This window comes from Branchiostoma floridae, chromosome 5 (assembly GCF_000003815.2).
Source record: "Branchiostoma floridae strain S238N-H82 chromosome 5, Bfl_VNyyK, whole genome shotgun sequence".
NCBI lineage: Eukaryota > Metazoa > Chordata > Leptocardii > Amphioxiformes > Branchiostomatidae > Branchiostoma > Branchiostoma floridae.
In genome coordinates, this window is record NC_049983.1 from 13,723,496 (window position 1) to 13,744,529 (window position 21,034).

General features: G+C 44.5%; 1 protein-coding gene across 1 annotated transcript in view; it reads right to left on the reverse strand.

Moving 5' to 3' along the window:
* Positions 1–16,313, reverse strand: part of LOC118415326 (protein Wnt-5b-like) — a 100,454-nt gene extending 84,141 nt beyond the window's left edge. Inside the window, exons 1-2 of the mRNA XM_035819833.1 lie at positions 16,176–16,313; positions 1,310–2,569 (exon numbers count right to left, since the gene is read on the reverse strand). The gene's annotated coding sequence lies outside the window, so the exon portion shown is untranslated. The remainder of the gene's footprint in view (positions 1–1,309; positions 2,570–16,175) is intronic.
* Positions 16,314–21,034: the final 4,721 nt, after the last annotated feature.

The window sequence follows — 21,034 nt, forward strand, 5'->3', positions numbered from 1 at the left end:
TATGACCTCTTGCTGCACCTAGCCCTGCTACAAGAGTATACACGTTCTTCGCTGACCATACCTTTCTCATTATATCGTCGAGGTAATTTTTCGACGTCAGCGCCCGAGGCCACTGCCACACCTCTTTCTGATGTACATAAAAAGCCAATTATTTTACGAAACCATTAGAAGCGGTGCCAATTAGGAGTATAGCGGAACGGATGGCGCAGGCCCCCGAGGTGGAAGCGGTAAACGAGACCCACCTTGTCCGTCTACCGGCGCAGGTTGTCGGAATGTCGGACTGTCGACCATTAAAGAAAAATGGGCGGGAAGCGTCTTGGGTGGGAGGGATGGGTTCAACCTGAAGACTGGCACAAGCAGAAGTAAAGAAGACACAAAATGAGTCTTCTGATAAGACAAACTCGTCTCTGCCATTCAGAAAATCGCGATTCGACATGTTTTTTGTACACAGATCAAAGGCAACTTTGAGCTTGCCAAGTATTTGTAAACACACGCGCACACACCAGGCAAGGGGGCACGGCCCACCTTTTAACCCTATGCTGAAAGACGTGTTCTGCCAGACGACATTTTGCTCACCCTTGTAATGATGTTGAAAACAACACCACATAGTTAGCTATAACACCGTTTATACAAAGTAAGACGGTATGTTATTGCTAAAAAACAGTGACTTTGGCCTTCGCCTTCCCCCAGACGACTCGTTCTTCGGCCAGGCTCGGGAAGTAAACACATTTCGCATTGGACATGGCCTTCAGTCTCCAGACGTGCTCCATTTTTCACCCAGCCTGATAGGAGCGGACTGTCCACAACACTGAAATGTATTCCTTGACTTTACTTAACCTTGTCCAAACAGTTGGAAACTTTCTGCACAAAGTGATACGTATGGTCTACAGGAATGTGGGAGCAAAGTAGTAATGTCGGGGTGTATGTCTCACATAGGCCTCTCTATCTGCCACTCTGCTATCTGTCAGCAAGTAAAACTCAAAACCGCCATGGTCGGTCTCCCCTCATTTCCAAAACACGCGACCTCCCACCCAACACAAGAGTGGAGAATATATTAGTTGTTTTTTTTTAAACATCATCCAGAGCTATTTTCATCACACTCTTTAATTTATAGTTACTTCAGGATGCTCTAAACATTCTTGACAACGAGGAATTGATATAGGAAAAACAACGCTGGGCAATTCTATATTTGCGCGCACAAATTATACATCCCATCATGAGCCTCTGTATACACCTTCCCAGAAGCAATATTGTTTTCAATAAACAGTTATCCACAACTCATGACAGAGAGATAAATTAGAGTACTTACCGTTCTCCTGTCAAGCTTTCCTATGGAGCCTTAGGGTACAGTACAGGTTTCCTTGCCCGGAACCAGACTTGTGCCGTCTTGTCTTGTCTCACCCGTATCGAGATGATCACCTGATCTCTAGATGGGATGGCACTCCATCAAGAATCCCTGTAGGTCCAATTTGGCCTTCAAAGACAATTGGACGCTGCACAAAATTCCGCGGGCTGTCAGCCCTGCTGCAGCACACTAACGTGCCCTGGTGACGGATCGCCCAGACAACTCGATTTTCGCGGTCCTTCCGTTCGTCTGACTCCACCACAAACTCCGCACGTCGCTCGGCTTCTCCCCGTCAACAATGAGTCCAGATGTAGCGGTTATAGTCACAGTGCGTACACGCTTACCTCATCATCATACCAATGATGATCTAATGGTCGTTTGGTTTGATTAAGATGTGTTATATGGAAAAAAAACGTCGTCTGCTGTTAATTGGTGCCTGGTACTAATCCGAGCAGTTCAAAAAGTCACTAGTCCTGTCTTCATCTAAGTTCTGTGGCAAATGGTCAACAGCAACCATCGATTTTGTTAGTCAGGGTTCACTGGATGTGCGATGCAAGGTAAATGTTGAAATGTCGAAGCCTGTCAGGTTGAAATCGCCCGTAGCTGGCACCTGGGCTGCCACGTCGTCTCCTCTGCTCAGAACGGAGCACGGTTTTGCAAATCAGCTGGCTGACCGAGACCTTGATGCAGGACCCTAAAACCTCTCCTCAGTTGGAACTCTGAAGCCTTATGTTACCGACAAGGTTTTGCTAAACTCGCACCCTGCCGACCCGTCCTGATCGCGTGTCCAGCGGAGATGAGAACACTCCCAACCGATTGGCTTTTGCCAGTTCACAGCGGTGCGCCACTTTCCTAGGTCCAATTAGTTTACAGTGAGATGTGTCGGCCGTGGCCTTGGGGGTGCGGAGAAGCGACTGTAATGTTGTCGGCCAGCGAAACTAATCCTCGCGAGCAGAGGGGAGCCCAGGGTGAAGGTACACCGTAAACATGTGTGGAAGACACTTGTAGACGAGATAGCTTCAACCGAAGCAAATCTGTTGCTTCACTAACCTTGAGAGTCAGAACTCTCCAGAGGCGATTCCAGCTCAAACAGTCGTCAGAGGAGAACACTAGATGTGGACAAAGCCAGGGGCAGATGTTTGGGAATTAACGCTGGGTCCTGGAGTATGGCAACGGAGATGGTCCTATGCTCGTTCCCAGAGTAGGCAAAGTCCCATGTCGGGCCTGTGGGAGTGGGAACAATGGCAGGTTGGTCACTTGTTACGCAAACTACACATGGAGGAGTATGTACAGGTTAAGGGGTTAGGAATATATCACAAACAATTCAACAAAAGCAGTTACCGAAACCCATGTTCTATTCTGACACTTGTGGACAATAGCAGATGCTTGAATTGTAATGTTAGAACCACACAGGTGACAGTAAACCAGAAAAATAATTAGTGTCAATGTTATTATAGTATCCATAACATTGGCATCGTTTTCTGTGTGATCTTTCGAAAGATTCGTGAAGCTTCCTCTTTCGAATCTAAGTTAAACTGCAGGCATCTTTTCCCTCAATAGCTACCCTCACACATTTGTGGACAGTCTTCCGCGTATTACTTTGTGTGGGACATTTTCAAACGTAACTTCAGTGTAAAAGTAAAAGTAAGGCAAAGCGACACTCAATAAGATATCGTATATAACACTATCAATATGCACGTACTTTAAAGAGAAATTCGGAAATAAGTCGCTGTAGTGTTATGTAGTCGTCGAATCGTGCGTTGCTGACAGATCTGCCTTGTGTAAAGGTAGCCCCTTATTCGTGATACGGAGCAGCCCACCTAAGCAGGCTGTATAAAATCACGCTTTCTGGAAGACAAAAAACAGATGGTAGATGAGGTGATAGTTACGTTATCAGTTTTTAGTTCCTATCGTTTGAGTTGAGCGAATGGCTGGGCGGGTGTTAAGCGGTCTGACCTACAGGCGCTTAGTTCCAAGGGAACGGGGCTTGTTTGTTCCCGGGAAACGTTTCCCTGTCAGCCGTCACGAATTCCTGAACACGCGGTGTTACTAAACAGTTCGGGCGAAACGCTATGAATACATGTCGCTAGGTATAAAGTTTAATGTAAACATACCATAGCGGGGTGACAAGTTCGAGATCTCTGGGTCTCCCTAAAAAAGTGGTAACTAAGTTACTAACCGTTAACCAATATAAGTTAGTAAGTTAGCCAATGAACGCCGAGAGCCTGAGGTTACGTCAGACACCATCGAACAAACAATATGTTATATTATGAACTACTGCTGGAAGATGTTACATAACTAACTACAATATATAAAGTCCACTGCAGAATTTCCTTGTCAAGCATTACAGCAACCACGTGATCCCTAACGTTAACACAGGTGAGAACGAGGAAGCTCTCGTTCCCAGAGTGCGGTGATGGACAGAAAGCAGACCTCGGTATTACGTCATACACGTGTGATAGAGATGAACAAAGAGGGCAGAGGTCGTGGGAGGCCCCGTGTATGTGTCAGGCAGTTGAAACCTGTGGAGATTTCTAGTGATGTAGAGAGGACACGCTGAAGGTGGTCTTATGGTGCTCCGCGCGGTATGTGTGTGAAAAGATGGAACACACGCACGGCCCCGTGAGATGTGGTTTTTCAGTGACGTCGAGTTCCGGAGGGAGGATACATAGAACATGACCACGGCTGTCGTATGGAACATGTCTAAGCTGTAGCAAGTTCAATAGATTGGACATTAAGCATCAAAACTGAGATTCGTGTCACTTATTCGGATCTAAGAGTTCCTCAGGTTCTTAGAAAATCAACAACTGGAATGAAAATGAACGAGAGCTGTGAGTCGTCGACAAAATCTGTCGTCATTCCGTGATGACGTCATTAGAATCGTGTTGACAGGCGCTCGTGGCGAGTTGACCAGTAGAAGGGGTCATACGTGGTCACCTGGAAAGACCATTCTTGATTACAATCTACATTAATGTTTAGTAAATGAACAATTACGCTTCGAAGAAAAAATACACTGGATAAAATATAGTACAATGCTAACTTTCTTCCATCACAAAGGTTTACACGGTTCAAATTTTCAACAACCACTGTCGCCTTCTTCAGAATCAATACAAATTAACACTGGAGAAACATTTACTAGAACTGTTCTATGAGAATGTTGGTTTATCAAAGTAGCTTACAATAGGACAGCACATAGTGAGCACCCTCGCCTTTGGGTCATATTAAACATATGCTGCTTAGGATGTCACTTGAACTTGCTTGCAAAATTTACCCTTGGAGTATCACCATATCATTGCTCATTACGCACTGTTAGCTACTCTATGAATCAGAACATTAACAGGTTGCTGTCACACAGTAAACCCGACACTCTTGAACATTATCATCGGTAAAGATACTCGTCTACTAGACAAATGGCATCGGTAAGCCTTTATGACTTTGACCGGAAGTTAGTAACACTTCTGGCCAGCGGACCTGTAATTGGTGCCATGTTGGACGTTCTGTTACGGATGAGGACTCCGTCTCCGCCGCCGGCAGGGTATTAGCGGACATGGACGTGAATAGGAACCAGATTCAGAACCGCACAATGTTTGGAATGCCTTTCAGAAGTGACACCATCCATGCTATTCCTATACCATTGACTTTGACAGACGTACAAAATAGACACAAGGAAAGGATTGAAAGGAAGGATGCTGACACGGCACTTCTCTGGAGTACTGAAATGATATTTCCATAGAGGAAAATTAAACAAAATCAACAAGAGCTATCTATAATTTAAAAATCACGACCATAGCATGTCCAGAACACGAGGTATCAAAACCAGAAGTTTCGCTGCAGTACAGTCGAACCCGCTTTGAGACCTTTACCGATTTTGACCTTCTTTTGCCAGACTCATACTCACACCATAATGATCCATTCACAGCTTGTCGAATTAAGTTGTACAGACACACACGCGACACCTAAAACAAAACCTTCTTGGCGAAGGTAATGATTTATAACAGAAGGTAATACATCGACACCATCATAAAGGGCCATCAGTAATGACTTAAGAACCAGTTGTGACAGAATATTTCTTTTCACTCTGCTCGGCCATGGCTCGTAATTGATTTGAATCCCTCAGACCGTGGACGGAAGCCTCTAACTGAATCTTAATGTGGCAGCAAAGGTGATAAGACCTCGACATGGCACGAATCAGGAATGAAGGCCAAGCCCCGCAGGAGTGGAGGGAAACATCGCTCAGACTAGCGATTTCACGGCACAGGGGGTGTTTTCACACTTTCGTACATGTATTTCATTTTATCTAACCAGGATATACACACCCAGGGCATAGCCCTGTTTTTCAGGAGTTCCTTGGAACATCAAAATAGACATCTATTTACCTGAAGACAAATGGCACAATTACAAAAGAAGTTCCTATCTAAGTGTAGTAATTCGCTAAATGTCCTTTTTCGATTGCGTCTGCTCAAGGAGCTTTTATATAAAAGCTCCTTGGTCTGCTGTCCACTTTTGAATTTCGTTACAGCACCGCATCGTCTCTGTTCAACGGTAAATTTGTTCCAGAGTGTCGGTCCATGATATTGTATGCTGTCTAAAAAGACCGTACAGTGATTAATTACTCTGAGTTTTGTGTACATCATGATAGTCAAAGATATGAAAGATAACCATGAATTGTCAGGTGTAAATAGAAAAATGTAAACGGTGAAAGTATGGGCCTTTCCGACCACATCTCAACTTGCCCCATGCTTCACTAGTTCGACACTAGTGTTTTGCTGCTACGGTAACAAACCCTGTGTTAAAGTTAAATATTTTCAGTAAGAAGTAGAAGTTTTACCAACAGAAACTCCACGGATGACTTCCCTGGACTCGGAGCCAAGCCTGAACCGCACGGTGATGATTATTGCGATTCCTCCTCCCGGCAGTTTTCAGTCAAATGTTTGACCCGAGTCCGTCTGAGGTTGAACTCTGACATCTCCGTTTGACATCAAGTGGCCGGTACAAGTCAACGCGAAGACTTAATTAGGCCTGACCAAAAGTTCTGCTCATTTTGGATAAGTGCTGCAATATGTTGTTTTAATATGTATACCTTATCTTGGATAAGCTTTATCCTAAACTGGTATCAATTATCATGAGAGGAATTGAGCCGTTAATGCCCTTAAACGTTCTACATATGGGGCAGCAGGATACAAAGACCTAGCCTGGGTACCATCCTTTTCTACAGGGGCTCCTTACACTCGCTAGTCGCTACCCTAAAAAAAGGGTAGCGAGTGTAAAGAGCCCCGGTAGAAATTGTATGGTACCCAGGCTAACAAAGACGTACCTTTATACTTTTTGGTGTATCTTATTACCTGGATGTCTAACCTACATCGACGTACCTTTATTTGTCTTTATAATAACCAAAGATCTGATTGGATATGAGGTCGGTATACCAGATAGAGAACAGTGTATCATCTCAACGTTACACCAAGGAGGTTATCTCCTTGGTTACACATCCTATGTCGTTAGATGGAACCAATAAATGACAAAATGGGTTTCATGGCCCAAAACGTAGAGTAGATACTTTTTTATAGTACAGTCGCACTGTTAGCTCAAGTTGGCTGCTGGCTGAAAGCTTTTAATCTTCATTTCAAGACATACAGTCAGTCAGTCCGGTTACGATCAGTTTAACAAGTACTAACGGTTTTTAAAGTCTCATAAATGTTAGTTTATATCCGTTGACAAAAGGAAAACAGGTCCTGAATCTTGAGCCTATTGCAAAGTTATGATACAGTGCCAATTTGACTTGAAAAATGGACCCGTCGTTCTTGGCGGTCAGAACCTCTCAACACACGGGACCGGGTCATTAGACTGTTTTGGAACTGGTCCAAAAGGTTTTCCCGCACGGGTTACTCCGTGGTTCTGCAACAAACAGGCCACAGGAAGCTGCTACAGTTTGTGGAATTTAACGCAGGAAATTTTAAAATGACCGCCAACGAAGTCGTGAGACCGGGGCCAGCTGTGGACAGAACACAGACAGGTGGGCGGACTGAGTTCGCTCGGCGACATCTTATCGTGACTCTGTGATGTTTTCTTTCTTTCTTCTTAGCCTCTTAGTCTCCATTCTTCTGTTCATCATCATTCATCATTCTTCTGTTCTTCCATCTTTCTTCGCCTCTGTCTCTCGTCCGTCCCCTTTTCCTTTTCGCTGTCCTTCTTTGTTTCTTTCTTTTTACTCATTGAAGTCATTCATTCATTCATTTACTCATTCATCCATCCATACAACCATTCTGTCACCAATTTATCATTTCCAACATGGACATATTAGATGGTTTGATGCTATGATTTATACGCTATACAATATCGTACACTTTTCGGATAAACTAGCAATGGGGAGGGGGGCATGATACTCGTGGAAAACACTACACTGCAGATCGCCGGAGGTTACTTATCCAGCATCGGGGGTATTGTAGAAACAAAAGAAGAACAACAGCAGGAAATTGAAAGGCCCTGCTTTCCGTTTTACAAACAATGTTATCGGTTTATCCATTGGCCCACATTTTAAGGCATTCCAATCGTTACTGGGGATATAAAAGTTTTCTTTTCCTGCTCCGCGGAGGTACAGCCGTGTAAGAGGACCCCTGGACCCGCCAGAACGGAACGTACAACAAACATGGCGGACTCCTGTTGCCAGGCGACGCTGACACGTGCAGGCAGGTCAAGTTCGGGCAGCCTGGAGACTCGCCAGTAGATTCAGTAATAAACCTTACCAGGACATTTCTCCTTAGGTATCACGATTAGGGACCATGACAGCAAGTTTTCTGTGTGTTATTTCTCACTCTAGTGTCAGTAGACGAAACCCGACGGCGTCCGCCTCACTCTGAACTAGCTGTGACCAGCATTTCAAGGTGTACGAACACCTTTAGCAAACGCAAATGGAAAAGGCGACTAAACAGACAGAAGCAACACCAGGTGCACATTCTGATGAGTCTCATATGGACTTGTCAAAAGTGACCCGTCACCGTAAACTTAAGTTGATACTGAAAAGAGAAGTTGGCTATGGTCGAATGTCTGTCCTCTTCTCTGTAGAATAAGGCCAAGACTCTGGTTTTGATTCACGATAAACCAATTATAGGATTTAGTGACCTTCCCGGTGTAATACCCGTAACCAAGCCTTAATACCGACCTAAGCCGAGGTAGAAACAGAGTAGAGTCGGGGACGCGCGGGCAGGGTAGGTTTTCCTGGGAAAGGCCTGCATAAGCCCCACAAGACGCGGGGTTTGGGACTGGAATGCGAGGGCGCCGAACCGGCTTGCCTGGCGGGTCAGCCCCCGTTATCGGCGAAGTTTGGGATTCGATGCGCTTCATTTTCTAGGCGTCAATATTACAAACAAACTCCTAGCGGCAGCGGAAGTTCCACCAGCTAATTGGTCCCTGTCAATTACCAAGAGTCAAATGAAACCCACGTGAGATCAGCATGGGTGTTATAGATATATTCATAACAATCTTAAAATTAGTGGTGATGAAGACAAAACACCGTGACTTTTAGTTCGACTTGGAAGAATAGTGATGACGATGGAGACGAAATAAGACAAGCAATAACGGAAACTACTTCCAAGGATATCGCACGTGAAGGAACAGGTGGAACAGGTGTGATGACGGCAAGCAGGTGGAAAAGCACGTGAAACAGCAGGTGAGACTGGCAGCTGAAAGTAGAACCGAGGCATATGAGAGGAAGGCATGCGGCGGGGAATGCCTGTGGTTTGTGGGGGAGCTCCGTATGAAAACACAGCCACTGACCCGACATGGGAATGAGATGACGGAACTACACACAGAACATCCCGCTCATTTGTTCTAGCCATGTAGAGCAAGGAGGACACCGTGTCCAACTGCACGCTAGGATTTGTCACGCCAAGAGCAGCCAGTGAAAGTTTGGTTCCAACCCAAATCGTTCTGACCATCCTATCTCGAGGGCCATCTCGAAATGCAACCGCTATACACCAAGCACTTTCCACCCTGCAGGAACTAGTCGACAAATACAACAGGAATACATGATTTGCAAACGTAAGCCAGCTTGTCTGTCATCGGATGTCTTAATTTACAAGGACATGTCTCAATTCTTTTGGACCGACATCATGTAAAGGCTTGTAATCGCAGGAAGGGGGTGGGGCGCAAGCGAGCATACAAGCAAATTCTTTGAATGGTTATGTTCGGCCGTTATATTCTTCAAGAATGCGGGGGAGAAAAGGACTGAGACGGGAGTTGTACTTGCCCCAATCCAATACAACACAATAAAAAATAATTGTACCAAAGTATAAAAGGGCTATCGTGCCTTGCCTTATACTTATGAACTTAACATCATGCCTCTCTCTCTCTCTTCTTGAAGAACAGTTACTGAAGACGCAGATAAAACTTCATTATCTTCAGAGTAAAAACTCACCGATCTTCAGAGTAAAAACTCACCGTATCATGAAGATATTTCGTATATGTTGATGTGGCTCTCGGTACAATTTCCCATGTTCTTGTGTTTTCACCTTCGCAAGACGGACTCAGAGACAAGGCGCGGTGTCGGCGGTCTATACATGCATATTCTGAATCTTACGTAGCTTTATACGATTCGCCTGCCGGATCGCGGATCGGATACTACCGTCAGATCGGTGACAACAACGGCCACGTGGTGTCATGCGCACCCCTTTGTTGCATCAATATGGGTGTTTATACCGGAAAAAAAGGAACCGAGAAGCACTGTGCACCTACAACCATTGAAACGATCAAGATACATGTCACTTAGCAGCTCACGTCTTCCAAGAACTGCTGGCGTCGGATTCGTCGAGATTGCCTCGAATCAACAGACAATGACCTCGAGTTTCATGGCAAAGATCAAGTTCAACCCTAAACCCGACAATCTGTGTCGTGACAAATCAATCAAGATGTCACGGTCTAGGTCATGACCGTGATGGGACTAAATCTGATGGGAAACAAGAAGAAGATCTAGGGAGGGCTGGTATCTGATGGGGACAGCCATGTTGCCACTCCAAACTTCAAGTATAATTTCTAGAGGAAATCGTTTGCGGTTTCTGTGGTAAAGCTATGATCCGGAAAGTTATTTCAAGGACAATGTGGCTCCTTTCTCAGTATGTACTGAACTGTTGAAGGTGAATTTAACTTTCACTGATGAAACGAAATACGACAATGGCACCGATATTCAAACGTACGTTAAGTGCTATAAACAACCTATGGCTGTTAACTTTAATGCTAAAAGCCATAACTATATCAAAAATCATGAGCCAATCTTCCAACAACAAAAAAGATCAACCATGAAAAAATTCACAGTACCTAGACCATTTCCACTGTGGCGTTGATTCTGCTTCAAGTTCCAAGCGTCCTACATCAACAGTAGACTAGGCCATTCAACGATAGCTGACCGTAACCCACATCCTGTCCACTACTCAGAACGAACAGGACCAAAGAGCGCGCGATCTGTTTCACCTACAAATCTGTCACTGCCACCGTAAGTGAAGACCAATGGATTTTGTCACTGATGAGACATTATCAGAAAACTTTGTTGGGACGATCTCAATCAATACGTACCTTTGCCGAGATAGAGAATAGTGTAGCAAGCGTTAAGCAGAGTTGTCAAAAGGCGGTGACTGCTTATCAGGCGCTTGTTTCAAACGGATTATCTGATAGCGGCTATTTGATACCAATGACAATGACTACTATGCGAACAGTTTTTACAATGTAATTCTCAACAAAATGTATGAATGATCAAAACTAGGCGCACTTTCCACACATGTGGCACGCCCACACTCTGTATTATTGTAAGAAACACCCACTTTGCCGCTCGGATACGCACGGTTCTGAGATGAACGTGACCGGGGGAAGAATTGGTTCACGGGGACACTACTGGGATCCTACTTATGATGCACTTCACGTGATACGGGCTACACACACCTGCATCTGATCACCAAATGTACATGCGGCCTTGAACGTTGCACTTGGGAAAACAAAACAAAAGAGATCTGCACTTGCCATTCCCCAAGAAAGATTACTTTATCCATAATCTTAGACGTTTAATTTCATGCACGAAGACTTCTTCGGCGCTACGCACACCCGGTCCGCAAGTTTTGAGCATGGGTTCATCTTTCTAGGAGTTATGTGAGATGGTCAAGACACATACAGTTTTGTCTGTTATAGATTTGCAGTAAGTTTTCAAGAAATCTTGTGTCCTTCGATGACCTATACGTCCACTCAACACTACAATACATATAACGTTAGCCGCCTATGCGCTTGTCGTTACCACATCCACTGTTGAGTCAATGTCACCCATGCTGTGTCTGGTTCTATAATAGCTAGACAATGGCACAGAACCCTTACCTGTATCCGGAGCGGCAACGAGTGAAAGAACACATACACAGATGTGTGCTACCTCTTCCGTTATCCAATTAGCATACCTCTTGTTCAGAGAATGTTAGAATTTTATCAACAACTGATAAGAAATTACGGCGGATTGGTGGAGACTTTTTTGTGCTCACCACGCGGCGCTCGAGGGCCAGGCGCACTACTACAGGAGCCACCGGCTGGGTCAAGATCCCGGTAACTTTAGACTTTTAATTACACACGGAGTTCTTCTACGACTTAGACGGTTTGTATAACATGGGTCACACGACGTAATGTAGCAGCTGGCGCAACGTGCAGGCGCGAAAGGTATGCCACATGGCGGGGGGTGCTTCTTCAAGCAGATGATTGATGGAGGGAAACAGTAAAATACTAGTATACTAGTTCCACCAGTTTATCAGAGAACGGGACAAAATAGTCAATCTCGTGGTTTTCCCTTCCTACGGCGCTTAGATATTAAAGAGAGTCGAAGACACCGTACACAAGGAAAGCAAATCAACTGAAAGAAAGAGAACAGCAACACATTACTACATGTACCATGCGAGAAGACCAGGCATGGACGAAAGGCACAAAAGAAAGCTTACAGATTAACCACAAATACCCGTGATAATCCGTAGAGGATGGCATCTACCTGTGTGGGCTGATCTGTTGAAAGTTCATCAACTTGGAATAGACATTTATTTGTTGGTTGCACATTTGTAGAACTAACATGCTGGGAGTAGGTCAGACAGTTGGCGACAGGTAGATTTAGTAAGAATCAACTGTTCTAGATAGTGTCCAATTAGGCTTGTTCGATGTTCCCTATACAGTTATTGTCTTCCAAAGCTGCTATTGGTTGACCTAATTCAACAATGCCATTCTTTCTTCCAGTTTTTCGTTTCTACCTCAAACGATCCTCTCTCCTGTCCCTCCAGTGGAGCGTTCCTCACATTTATGCTAAGGACTTCCATGAGACTGGTTCTATCCTCCTTTGGGCTATCTACCCGGGTACCTCTACACCTGACAAACACGCCGACTCAATGTTTGGAGGATAGAAATAAGGATAGCTTTACTGAAAGATATAGTTGCATCCTGAGTTTTTTTACCTTTCTGTCAAGTTCTGAGGATATTCTGAGGATCACTGGAAATTATTCGATAGAGTAAAACCCTATGATGGTAAAGGTATTCCCCCTCGAACTTTTCTAAGTGACCAAACTGCGCATGCAATTCTGCACGAACACCCATACCCCAGTAAAACTGCAGCTACATGGATGTTTGGGGGGTAAGCCTTTACTTATAGACAAATCAAGGCCCCAGTAACCTACACTGCCCCTGTTGGGACCTAGAGACGACAGGTGGAAAGCGTGTGCGGGGGGCGCCATGTTTGTTTGGTCTGTATGGCGGCGTGCGGTCGTTCTGCGCGGCTGCAGACTGCGACACGAAATGGCGAGCAGGTCGAGAAAAGAACGGGTGCTGAAAGGTCGGAGGTCACGTGACGGTGAAACCCATATCGTTATTAGACCTAATGGAATATTAAGTTAGTGTGTATCATCATTTTTGAACAAAATTTTAGGTTAGATTTATTCTTCATTCTCGGTCAGATTCATTCTTCAGTTAGAACCTTAGGTACAGGCTCCTACGTTTCTGTCTTGTGAGGAAAATTGTCGTCAGTGAATTTTCGATGACATAGAAGGATGCTGAGATACCTGTGAAAAGACACATGCACATTCAAGCTGAAATGCTACCAAAACTAAGAACAGGGATTTATACACATTTGTGTTAGTTCCAACACAAAGGGATCTGCAATAAGCCTTCAGATGCATAATCTTAAATCCTGTTTATAGTTATTTTAACTACGTTAAATGATTTTGGAGAGAGACGAGGAAGAGCAGCAATGATCATGGGATCGGGATATATGATTATTATCATCGGGAGACCTTGACCTAGCGACGGCATGTTTGCCTCACTTTACTGGGTCATTAGGGGAAGAACTGAACCGCGAGGCCGGAAGGAAGTGCACCCTTCCGCATCAGGTGTTCCCGGGCACGTGTGTCTGGGGTGGGCGGAGGGGTCGTAAGGATGGGAGGTACTCTAAACAAGGGATTTATCAAATAGAGCTGGCATTACGAGCAAGCAAGGGTGGGAGAAGAAACAAAATGCATGATTCTCCTCCAGACTTCTTTGCTGGCTTGTATGACTATGAATCGTCCAAATGGAATAAACAGTTGCCAGTACGCAAAATGTAAGAAGAGTTTACAGACCAGAGAGGACTTTCAGGTTGCCCTAGACTTTTCCGGAAGAACGGGTGTGCCAATACACTAAGGAATAGGTGTGTGTAAAAATGCAATAGCTAGGGAGGGCAGGGAAGAAGAACGGATGGGAAAGGAAGAGAAATTGAGGAAAAGCAGACAGCGATGTCAATTGGCAAATAAAGATGACGTTAAATCCGAAGAGAAAGAAGAATGCAGAAAAAGTAGAAAATAGTGACGTAAGAGGTGAACTTCATGTATATGAGATAAACTGTACCACAGAAATCTGAAAGATAAACATGTGGATGTTTGAAATCTATGATCGAGCGCAGATTTTAGACCGTGAGATGCTGGTGAGGTGAAAGGAGACAGTAGTACGACCAGATAATGCAGTTAAGAACATTGGTAGATAACGGTGAAAAGAGGGCAACATCAAGACCCTGATTAACATGTGTGTAGTACAAGAACAAACCCAGACCGTTTTTCACCGACGGAGGCAAGCATACTTGTGCTCTGATTGGAGGCACAGTTGCGAAGGAATAGTTCCATCTCCCCGGGGCCAGGTGACGTCATCATCTCATTGACCAACTCCAGCGCTAAGCCCTGGACTGACTCAGCCAGACCTGCCGACAACTCAGCGAATAAACACTTGACCCGGGTTCTAATCTATTAATTCCAGCTAATGAGGAGAAAAACTGGCCGCACGTAGGCTCGACACTGGCCAGCTTCCGGGTGCTGAGTGACACCTGCCACACACCTTCCTGTTTTACAAGTCGGAAATGGGGGAGGTAAAAGGTAGCGTTGATGTGCGCAATGTTTCACATCATTCGTCATGATTTTGAATATTTTGTGGGCAGCATGCCTCTCATATAGTCAACAGGATCTTGTCCTTCACCCAACACTTAAAGAACGACAGGTGCAATGAATGAAGTATGTGTGATTTTGATGTAACTTTTCGTAAACTTAGGAAAGTTATTTTTAGTTCCTTGGCACAGTTCGCATTGTATTTATTTCAATGCAATATGCCATGTTTATTGACGATGGTGCAGGAGACAAGTAGAAGCTTTTAGATTGTGTTTTTGAGTGTATTTATCATACTGAACCATGTAAGCGAAGAACTAAGTATCCGGAACAACTGTTTTCGAGACATCCGGTCGGAGATTTTTCTACGTATGCGAAGGAATGCCAGAAAGAGACCTTATCTGTCATATGGACACTTAAAAATCATGACAGTTGCTGTCAGTACGCGTTTCGCCTTGACACGTAATACTGCATGCAGCATGTGTCTAGTGGAGAGAGTGAAGGACAGGACCCAATAATCAAACTCTACGTGACCAGATGATTGAGGTCCAGCTCGTCTTGTGTGTAAGAGAACGGCCCAGACTTCACCACGTTAAGCTGTTGATGGGGCGAAGTCAACACTGAACCGACCCCGGTTCTGCCCCACCTGTTTTCCTTAATGGAGACCTAAACGGTCGGACTGGCATGTCCGGCGAGAAACGGCGATGAAGAACAGCGAACTGGGAGGGGGGTATACATGATACCCAATATTTGATATTCCTAATTCGCTGGTAAAACTGATTTACGAAAAAAGGCTTTCATGTTCAGCTCGCAAGCGTCTTACAATCTGGAAGATAAAGAAATCCTTTTGGCAAGCAAGCGGTGTCCCTAAAGAAAGTGGAGACGTCGTAAGTGGCTTAAGTGGTCGATGCATGATTTGTTGATACTTTCCCTGGCCAAAGCACATTTTCTAAATCCTACTTAGTTCCTTTGAAAACAAGACCAAATCGGTGTGGATCATGTCTAGCAATTCTAAACCTCCCGCTGTCCTGGAAAGACATGACCCGCTCCAGAAGTACAGTACAGACCTGATAACGGGGTCTTAGTATACAAGTAACACTAGGCATATATCAGGGTTTGCACGATACGTACAGATACGAAAAATTATAAGCTCCCCCTTCCAGCCCACACCCTAACATATCACATCATAACACACTTCGCCGAGGCAAAGGTGCGCGACTGAAAGTGAGCGGTCATAATCAACTTTCGTGCACACGGTGAAGAAATGGATGAATGAAATATATTTGAATATCATTAGAAGGTAGAAATAAATAAATATAAAACTCAAAAGTATTTTCATGCATGAGCATACGATTGCAAATAACATACATAGAGAAATACTGCAGGTTGATTAATTCTCTTGACGTGTATGAAAAGAAAAAAAAGACATTCACCTGTTTAAGCTGTTGCAGCTAGTTCAGCCACCTGTAGGCTGTAGTCTGGCAAAGGCAGGACGGTTGGTTCTCGTGAGAGCGTCTTGCAGAGGCCCGGTAGTGCACGCCTGCAGGTCGGAGACTAGCTGCTCTCTCAGCCATACGCCCTCTGACGTGCCCTCTTTCTTTCCTATCGTGTTTGTTTGTGTTTCCCGAAGTGAATACAACGTAAGTGGGGCTGTTAACGTGAACCCTAAGAGCCGTGTGGTCTTTGAAGTCCCGAGCCCGTGTACTTGGCCACCACTGTTTTCACTACAGTGAAGTACCTACATGGTCGTTCGGGCAAGTTATACAGCTTTCACGTGCGGTAGAGTGTTTGAATGGATGCAGTCATCTTCGTCGTTCTTCGTCGTTCTTTCCCTGAGTGGCGATACCCCCACAGCATTGTGGGGGCAGCTGGTCCGACGAGCATTGGTGATGAAGGAAGAATACAGAAATAGCTCAAGGAAAGGTTACTTTTCAAAGCCTATCGCACAGGTGTCCAGCTAAGGCTACTATACTCTAACATGTAACGTTAAGTCTTATCCAAATGTACTGTTTATCCACATGATACATAAATTTATTTTCGTAAAGTATAATTCAGCTGGTAAGGAGAATAGAACCTATCATACATCCCACAACCGTTTGCACTCTCGGTAGTGTTCTTCCTGCGGCCCGTCGACCATTCCCCCATTCATTGTTCTCCACCTGTCAATCAACCCTTCACTCACTGTTCCGCTCCTCCTGACTTGACAGCTGTTGACAGAAGAGAGTCGGCCCCCCTCCCCACCTGACATACCTCACCTGCCGACACGTACGGACACCCTCTCACCTTTCCCGCAGAATGCGCCCTCCCGCGGGCTCACCTGGCCCCGTGCATACCGTGGACTGACCTGTTTGTTTAAGGTCGCTAAGTGGATATTTTTGCGCTCATGTTTTTTCCACAATGGTGTTTATTTGGATATTTGGAGACTGTTCAAGCCCTGTGATATGATGCCCGTAGACTGGCCTTTGCGGCTACAAGAGAGAAATGTGACTCGAACTAGTGACAAAGTGGTCTCGATTGTTGACATTCTTGTTTGGTGGTTCTTTGAGACAAACCTAGATCGCCACTGCATTCATTTTACCCGAGACGTCACAGAGAAGAATGCTAACAAAGTTTCATGTAATTGCATTGGGTATGAAGGGGAAAGGCGCTTTACATAAAACTGACATTCTATGCGAACTTCAAACTGCAAGTTAGTCATCCAGAAAATGTCCATCCTATCCAGTTACTTTGGAAGGACAGATCAATGACTTGTAAAATGGGATGGACTGAAGGAATGAAAAGACAGAAAAGCAAAGTCTTGTCTGTCAAAAGCATTATGACATGTGGATGATAGTACTTGCCTTCGGATTTCACACCGTAACGTCATGATTTGAATTCGAAGTACCCAGCCTAAATTATACAAAGTGTTGCCACACATCCCACGGTAACAGTACATCCGTCAAAAACAACCTACGGCGTTGACATCGGAAGCAAGCCTTCTCTACTTTCAAAGTCTTGGGTCATTGTAGGGCGGAAGAAGTTTTGTTTTAGAAACCATCGAAGATAGCCAAGGTCAAGATATTCCTCCAAGGTCAAGGCGAAAGAAACATTGCCATTCAGATAGAGGAGAAAAACTGAAGCTAGTGTGACGGGTGGCAACACGCCAACGGGCTGGAAGAATACAGGCTTTGGGGGTAGGATAAAGGAGGCCATACCACACCAGAGGGAGTTTGTTTAGAAGAGGAAAACGGCGTGTTTTTGTGTTTGTTGCACAGTAGAAATGTGGCACATGCTAGTGTTTTGGGGACATCAGTGCCTCGTGTTGAAAGGCGGTGAGGTAAGAAGGTCGCCATTGTTGAACCACTCGCGCGGCCGCACGTCGCACACTTTGCTCTGGTCATGGCGGGAAACATCGACGTACATCACACGTCTGCACATGTACGGTTACGGCTTTACTCCTCAAAGTCACGTCAACAATGGATTTTTGGATGCACCGACTCTTTTGCTGAAGTCTATATGATGCATGATAGCCCTGCCTGAAAACTTCATGGAATTTCCTGTTGAGTCGGAAAAAATATACAGCATTCGTGTTTCCAAAACTAGCGCTCCACTGGGGGGCACAAAGATGGGTTGAAAAGCAAGACTGTGGGGGCTTAAACAAAACCTTTGGAATCCCCAACGATATCAAAGTGCCTCTTGTTTATAATTGGTAAGCGATAGTAGTTCAGACGTGGGATTAATGCAACCACGACTGGCAGTGTTTCAGACATATGTTCAGTCCTACAAATATTCCCATGACTTAATTCTGTCATTTCCTGATACCCATATTCCGAATCTCGGGTAATTTAGTATTAATACCAATGCACATCCAGGGTATGAGAGCCAAAAATATACATTTTCGGTCTAAAAATGGTAAAATCTAACATTTAAGTCATGTAGGAACATGTCCTACGCCCTTTTTCACCAAATTTCAGGCCATTTGGTTTTCATACAAGGAATGAAAAATGTTTATGAAGTCCTACGGGCATATGTCTAACTAAAGTGCCGAGTCATCCTGGTGCCGTATTGTTCTGATACCATTTCGTGATATACTTGTATGTCCTCTAGCTGTGCGTATCCTTTATCTATTGCTCAACTGTTATAGAAAAGCGTTTCTGATTCCAAACATTATCTTCGAATCCGTTACGTACAGTTTCACCACTACATCTAACTGTCGTCTTCTTCACTGCCACTTGCTCCTTTCCGTCCTCCCCTTCATCATTAACCCCTTTGAGGTATTGGAGATCATTAATGAGTACCAACGATCCTGCTCTTGCCTTTTGGACGTTTTGGTAGAATATTGATACCTGGATGAAGATATCAGGAAGAAGGGTTACAAGTGGTCGCTTTTCCATTTCCACTTGTTTTGATTGAAGCCGTCTGCTTCGCCTGACAGTTTTCATGTTTGTGTATAACCAGAGATACATTAATCTGACAAGACCCCACAGAATCCAGTTGAAAATTCGCAGCTCGACGTAAAAGTGGTTAACTCAGCACCAGTTTCCCTCATGGATTAGATGACAATGAATAAGAGGTTAAAGTGCGCGCTGTCCACCCTTAAGATATCTCTGAGACTCTGTCTCTGATAGATTTTTTTCACGCGGCTACATGAGCTCGCATTTCTGATCACATCTCAAGGAAAATGTAGCGGCTGCCAAGTACTTACATAACTATAAACGAGCGGACATACAGAGTACAGTACCAGTGAAGACATGTCATCCTGAAGAAGCGCAGACCATGGCCCTCACACCCCCGGAGGTCGCGCTCTATGAGGTGATACTAACGTTACTGCACGCGAGGTGTGATGTTATCACGCCTCTCCCCGCCTGTCTTAAGTGCACCGTTAAGAATCACTTCAAAGCCAATGTCAATGTCAGAAAGCTAATCATTGCTAATGCCGCGATTATGGGAGTGAGTCTTTTCATGGCGCCTGCCAGAAACTTTGAGAAATGGTGGTAATTGAAATACATGTACAGAATAAAAAACTGAAAATGTCATACAGATTGTGTCCTTAAAACGCCGTCCGTACTGATATCATACCCAGTAGTCATATGTCAACAATTAGTGCATCTTTCCAGAGATCTTCGCTAGTAACGTCGGGCTTACGTATGTGATAATAGGTTTGCAATGTTGGTTACAACTAGCGACGTCTCAAGAAGGCCCTTTTCCCGCTTTTGCACATTGTGTATAGTCCTCACAACTTGTTTAACTGCCAAAGATGTCGCAAACAAAGAGAGGGTGGGTTGCAATAGAACCTTAATGGATTGGGCGGTGCATGTTTATATACCTGTCATTGATGTTCTTACCTGACGTTCAATCATCGACTCACGACAGGTCCGGTAAACAAACGACAAGCGTGCTCCTGTTTAGTGCTTTTAGCGCCGGGTTGGAGCGGGTATCAGGCACGGAGGGATCAGGCTGGATTAAACCTTCATTCTCTGTCCTCTCTCCTGGACTACCAACGGGTATTGGCCCTAGAGCGACGTGAAGTTCCCACAGCCAAGAGAACTCACTGTCGAGTCTAGTTAAGGAACGTAAGATACTTTGTTTATTGTGGAGAACCATGGCTGATGTAGTCTATTCTTTGACTTCCCACCGGCCCAGATTCCCGTTCAGGTTACGTAATCTACAACGACAATCATCTACTTCTTGTGAGAACGTAAGGTACTCTGTGAAATGTTCAGGGCCAACACAAAATGATCTGTTAAAGACGCTTTAGACCCAGGTCTATAATTGTCTACAAGCATAGATATTCTACCACCACGTCTTTAAAACATCTCCGCTTCAGTGTGAATCATTGTTAAAAGAAGAAGCCAAAGAATTCGAAGTACATCCTTCTGTGAAAGGATGCGGAAATGTGCGGATTTGTCTATGTACTGTTGTTTATTCTCTTCTTCTCAATATCAGGAAAATGATCTTATGTACTCCTACTGTGTTTAAAACTTGAAAAAGTGCAGACATCCTACTGTGTAAGCATACTGTACCTGTGAAACTGTTACCACCAGTGCCTTATCCAACCAACTCCACACTATTCAGCATAGCATATCGTTAAGTATACAATCGCAACAGGATCTTTCAGGATTTTATCTTCTGGGACAACTCTTACAAAAAACTCTGTCTGGCTCACTAGTATAGCTTATACTGTTGTCACTCATTGTTTTCATCTTATCTATCAGTCCCTAAAGGAATCTTAAGGGAACCAAAGCTAAGTGGATCCATAGTGTGCAAAGGTTATCGTCCCGTTGTTGTTTGGATCCTTGCGTGCAGAGTGGGC